Source organism: Macaca nemestrina, chromosome 2, assembly GCF_043159975.1.
Source record: "Macaca nemestrina isolate mMacNem1 chromosome 2, mMacNem.hap1, whole genome shotgun sequence".
NCBI lineage: Eukaryota > Metazoa > Chordata > Mammalia > Primates > Cercopithecidae > Macaca > Macaca nemestrina.
The window spans coordinates 97,475,085-97,481,775 of NC_092126.1; positions in this window are offsets into that span (position 1 = coordinate 97,475,085).

The following is a 6,691-nucleotide window of genomic DNA, read 5'->3' on the forward strand; positions in this document are numbered from 1 at the left end:
TGGATCTTGCTCTGTCACCCAGGCACCAGTGCAGTGGTGCCATCATGGCTAACTGCAGCCTCAACCTCCCAGGCTCAAGCAATCCTCCCACCTCAGCCTCCCAAGTGGCTGGGACTACAGGCACAAGCCACCACACCCAGCTATTTATTTATTTATTTTTTTGTAGAGATGAGGTCTTGCTGTGTTGCCCAGGCTTGTCTTGAACTTCTGGCCTCAAGGAATTCTCCTTTCTTGTCTTCCCAAAGTGTTGGGATTACAGCCTTGAGCCAGCATGCCTGACCTATTCATCTATTATTTTAAAAATATATAACTCGGGCCAGGCATGGTGGCTCACACCTGTAATCCCAGCACTTTGGGAGGCCAAGACGGGTGGATCACGAGGTCAGGAGCAATCCTGGCTAACACGGTGAAACCCGGTCTCTACTAAAAATACGAAAAATTAGCTGGACGTGGCGACGGGTGCCTGTAGTCTCAGCTACTCGGGAGACTGAGGCAGAAGAATGGTGTGAACCTGGGAGGCAGAGCTTGCAGTGAGTCGAGATGGGGCCACTGCACTCCAGCCTGGGTGACAGAGTGAGACTCCATCTCAAACAAAAAAAAAAAAGAAGGGAAAGAAATGGTCTAATATATATATCACTTGTCAGGTTGATAAATTTGACTATATAAAAATTAAAAACTGTGTATGAGAAAAGACTCTATAAATGCAATAGAAAAAAGATTTAAAGAGGAAGTTTACAGAAAAAGTGTCCCAAATGTCTGATAGACCATGAAGGATAATCAGCCTTAGCAGAAATCAGGGTCATGCAAATTAAAATTATAATGAGGTATAATTTCTCACCTATCAGATTGGAAAAGCTAAAAAGTCTGAAAATAATAAGTATTGGTGAGGATAAGGGAAAATAGGAAGAGCCGTATACTGCTCGTGGGAGTATAAATAGAAGAGTAATTTGGCAGACTTTAGTAAAATAGGAAATGTGCATATCCTATCATCTTATAATTCTTCTAGGTATACACTTGGAGAAACCCTCACTCATGTGCAGAAGGCGATATGTACTATTATTATATTGTTTCATTGTTTCATGATGGTAAAAATTTGGAACTACTGCATAAGTCCATCTATAAATAAAGCACTATATAAAAATGTGGTATAGCTGTACAGTGAAATGTTCTATAGCAGTGTGCAGAAATTAACTGACTCTTTATAAATGTGGAGAAAGCCAAAACTTATAGTGCTGAGTGAAAATAGCTAGTTGCAGAACCCTACATACAGTGTTATTACTTAAAGCCACATACAAAGCCATCATATATATTATATACATTCTTGTATTGTGTATTGTATTGGAAAAGTATATACAAATTTATGATGGTGGTTGCTGCCCTAAGGGAAAGGGAGGAGATTAGGGTCAGTAAGACCGTTAGCCTTGTCCATAATGTTTTATTTCTTTTAAAAAATTAATTGAGCTGAGCACAGTGGCTCATGCCTGTAATCCCAGCACTTTGGGAGGCCGAGGCAGGAGGATCACCTGAGGTCTGGAGTTTGAGGCCAGCCTGGTCAACATGGTGAAACTGTCTACTAAAAACACACAAGTTAGCCAGGCATGGTGGTGCGCACCTGTAATCCCAGCTACTTGGGAGGCTGAGGCACGAGAACCGCTTGATCCCGGGAGGTGGAGGTTGCAGTGAGCCGAGATCATGCTACTGCACTCTAGCCTAGGTGACGGAGTGAGACTCCATCTCAAGAAAAAAAAAAAATTAATTGAAGCACATTTAGTAAAACAATAAATTGTCAGCATTGATTGGTGGTAACATAGTATTATATTATTTACTGTTCTATTTTGTAACTTTAACATTAAAAAAATTCTCTCTATTCTGTTTTCTTTTTCTAGAACATCCATTAGAGGGATGTTGGAACTTCAGAATGTATTTTTCATATCCCTTAAATATATTAATTTATATTTTTCTTCTCATGCTGCATTCCAGAAGGGTCTCTCAGCTCAGTTTTCCAGCTCAGTAATTCTTTTTTTCTAGCCTTCTTTTTTTTTTTCTTTTATAATACTGTTTTTATCATATTGTTAAAATAGTCACTGGTCAGTGTTTGTGTTTACAAAACCATTTTTGTTAAGACTTTATCCCCTCTTTTGTCCATCTATGTGACAATGTTAGGAAGAAATGAAGTGGCCCGGGCGCAGTGGCTCACATCTGTAATCCCAGCACTTTGGGAGGCTGAGGTGGGCAGATCATAAGATCAGGAGTTCGAGACCAACCTGACCAATATGGTGAAACCCCATCTCTACTAAAAACACAAAAATTAGCCAGGCATTGTGGCACATGCCTTAATCTCAGCTACTGAGGAGGCTGAGGCAGGAGGCTCACTTGAACCTGGGAGGCGGAGGTTGTAGAGAGCTGAGATTGCACCACTGCACTCCAGCCTGGGTGACAGAGTGAGACTCCATCTCAAAAAAAAAAAAAAAAGAAAGAAAGAAATGGTCTATCATATATATGTATACACACACACACATATACACACACACACATATACACACACACACACACATATTTTTGCTATATGCTTATTAGAATGTCTGAGGTAATAATCTTAAAAATGAACAATACAAAGAGATGGTAACAGGAACTCTCATATACTGGTCAAGAGTATGCAAAATAGTATGGTCTTTTTTTTTTTTTAATTTTACTTTAAGTTCTGGGTTAGATACGCTGAACATGCAGTTTTGTTACATGTGCCATCGTGGTTTGCTGCACCTATCAACCTGTCATCTAGGTTTTAAGCCTCACATGCATTAGATATTTGTCCTAATACTCTCCCTTTTCTTTCCCCCCACCCCCACAACAGGCCCCAGTGTGTGATATTCCCCTCCTTCTGTCCATGTGTTCTTATTGTTCAACCCCCACTTATCAGTGAGGACATGTGGTGTTTGGTTTTCTGTTCCTGTGTTAGTTTGCTGAAGATGATGGTTTCCAGCTTCATCCAGGTCCCTGCAAAGGACGTGAGCTCATTCTTTTTTATGGCTGCATAGTATTCCATGGTGTAGATGTGCCACATTTTGTTTATCCAGTCTATCATTGTTGGGCATTTGGGTTGGTACCAAGTCTTTGCTATTGTAAACAGTGCTGCAATAAACATATGTTTTCATGTGTCTTTATAGTAGAATTATTTATAATCCTTTGGGTATATACCCAGTAATGGGATTGGTGGGTCAAATGGTGTTTCTGGTTCTAGATCCTTGAGGAATTTCCACACTGTCTTCCACAGTGGTTGAACTAATTTAAACTCCCACTGACAGTGTAAAAGCATTCCTATTACTTCACATCCTCATCAGCATCTTTTGTTTCCAGACTTTTTAATGATCGCCATTCTAACTGTCATGAGAAGGTATCTCATTGTGGTTTTGATTTGCATTTCTGTAATGACCAGTGGTGATGAGCTTTTCTCTTTTTTTTTTTTTTTTTTGAGACAGAGTCTCTGTCGCCCAGGCTGGAGTACAGTGGCACAATCTTGGCTCACTACAAGCTCCGCCTCCTGGGTTCACGCCATCCTCCTGCCTCAGCCTCCCGAGTAGCTGGGACTACAGTTGCACGCCACCAGGCCCAGCTAATTTTTTGTTTAGTAGAGATGGGGTTTCACCATGTTATCCAGGATGGTCTTGATCTCTTGACCTTGTGATCCGCCCGCCTCAGCCTCCCAAAGTGCTGGGATTACAGGTGTGAGCCACCACGCCTGGCAATGATGAGCTTTTTTTCATATGTTTGTTGGCCACATAAATGTCTTCTTTTGAGAAGTGTCTGTTCATATCCTTCACCCACTTTTCTTTTTTTGAGACGGAGTTTTTGCTCTTGTCATCCAGGCTGGAGTGCGATGGTGCGATCTCGGCTCACTGAAACCTCTACCTCCCCAGTTCAAGTGATTCTCCTGCCTCAGCCTCCCGAGTAGCTGGGATTACAGGTGCCCACCACCACGCCTGGCTAATTTTCATATTTTTAGTATAGTTGGGTTTCACCATGTTGGCCAGGCTGGTCTCGAACTCTTGACCTCAGGTGATCCGCCTGCCTCGGCCTCCCATAGTGTTGGGATTACAGGCATAAACCACCGTGCCCGGCCTCCTTAACCCACTTTTTTATGGAGTTGTTTTTTTCTTGTAAATTTATTTAAGTTCCTTGTAGATTCTGGATATTAGACCTTTGTCAGATGGATAGATTGGAAAAGTTTTCTCCCATTCTGTAGGTTTCTTGTTCACTCTGGTGATAGTTTCTTTTGCTGTACAGAAGCTCCTTAGTTGAATTAGATCCCATTTTCAATTTTGGCTTTTGTTGCAATTGCTTTTGGCGTTTTAGTCATGAAGTCTTTGCCCATGCCTATGTCCTGAATGGTATTGCCTAGGTTTTCTTCTAGGGTTTTTATGGTTTTAGGTTTTACGTTTAAGTTTTTAATCCATCTTGACTTAATTTTTGTATAAGGTTAAGTCTAACTTCTTTTTTTTGTTTTTTTTTTTTTTTTAGATGGAGTTTCGCTTTTGTTGCCCAGGCTGGAGTGCAATGGCACAATCTCAGCTCACCGCAACCTCCACCTCCCAGGTTCAAGTGATTCTCCTGCCTCAGCCTCCTGAGTAGCTGGGATGACAGGCATGGGCCACCACGCCTGACTAATTTTGTATATTTAGTAGACACAGGGTTTCTCCATGTTGGTCGGGCTGGTCTTGAACTCCCGACCTCAGGTGATCCACCCGCCTCAGTCTCCCAAAGTGTTGGGATTACAGGCATGAGCCACCATGCTGCCCGCCTAACCTCCACCTCCATTTATTTAAAAAAATATTTTTTTTCTAAACTCCTTAAAAAAAAATTTTGTCGTAGAAGACTTCACATTAGATCTCTCCCCTTAACTAATTTCTAAGTGTGCAGTACCTAATTGTTGACTGGAGATCCAATGTTGCACAGCAGATCTCTAGAGCTTATTCATCTTGTTTGACTGAACCCTAATGCCTACTGGTTAGTAACTCCCCCAGTCCCTGGTAACTGCCATTCCACTCTTCGATTCCATAAAGTTCACCATTTTAGATACCTCATATAAGTGGAATCATGCAATGTTTGTCCTGTGACAGGTTTTTTTTTCACTTAGCCTAACATCCTCAAGCTTTATCCATGTTGTCCCATATTGCAGAATGTCCTTTTTTTTTTTTTTTTTTTTTTTTTTGAGATGAAGTCTTACTCTGTCACCCAGGCTGGAGTGCAGTGGCATGATCTCTGCTCACTGCAACCTCTGCCTCCAGGTTCAAGTGATTCTTCTGCCTCAGCCTCCTGAGTAGCTTGGACTACAGGCACGCACCACCATGCCCAGCTAATTTTTGTATTTTTAGTAGAGATGGGGTTTCACCATATTGGCCAGGCTGGTCTCGAACTCCTGACCTCATGATCCACCTGCCTCGGCCTCCCAAAGTGTTGGGATTACAGGAGTGAGCCATCGCGTCCGGCCAGAAAGTTCTTCTTTTTAAAGGCTGAATAGTATTTCACTATATGTATATGCCATATTCTCCTTATATATTCATCTGTCAATAGACATTAAGGTTGTTTCTACATCTTGCCTATTGTGAATAGTGCTGCAGTGAACATAGGAGTGCTAATATCTCTTTAAGATCCTGATCTCAATTATTCTGGAAATATCCAGAAGTAGGATGCTGGATTATATGCTGGTTCTAGTTCTAATATTTTGAGAAACCTCCACACTGTTTTTCATAGTGGCACCTGCACCATTTTGCATTCCCATCAACTGTGTGCAAGAGTTCCGATTTTTCTACAACCTTGTTAACACTTATCTTTTCTGTTTTTGGTAATAGCCTTCCTGATAGGTGTGAGGTGATAGCTTATTGCTGTTTTGATTTGCATTTCCCAGATGATTTGTGATAATTAGTGCTCAAATAGGGATTGAACATTTTTTCACATACTTGTTGGCCATTTGTATGTCTTGTTTGGAGAAATGTCTATTCAAATCATTAGCCCATTTTAAAATCAGGTTATTAGTTTGTTCAAAACTATTGAGTTGTAGAAGTTCCTTATATTTTTAATTTTATTATATTTTATTTTTGAAACAAGAGTTTCGCTCTTGTCACCCAGGCTGGAATCTCAGCTCACTACAACCTCTGCCTCCTGGGTTCAAATGATTCTCCTGCCTCAGACTCCCTGGTAGCTGGGATTACAGGTATGCACCACCACACCCGGCAAATGTTGTATTTTCGGTAGAGACGAGGTTTCACCATGTTGGCTGGGCCAGTCTGGAACTCCTGACCTCAGGTGACCCTCCTGCCTCAGCCTCCCAAAGTGTTGGGATTGCAGGCATGAGCCACCGTGCCTGGCTCCTTATATTTTTTAGAGATTAACCCCTCACCAGTCATATGGTTTGAACATATTTCCTCTCATTTCATAGGTTGCCTTTCATTCTTGATTCTTTCCTTTGCCATGCAGAAGCTTTTTAGTTTGATGTAGTCCCACTTTTTATATTTGCTTCTGTTGTCTGTGCTTTTGGTGCCATATCTGTGAAATCACTGTGAAGATCAATGTCACAAAGATTTTCCTCAGTGGTTTCTTCTAGGAATTTTATAGTTTCCTCTTTCTTTTCTGATTTTATTTAACTGTTTTACCTTTTTTTCTGAGTTAGTCTAGCCAAAGATTTGTCAATTTTCTT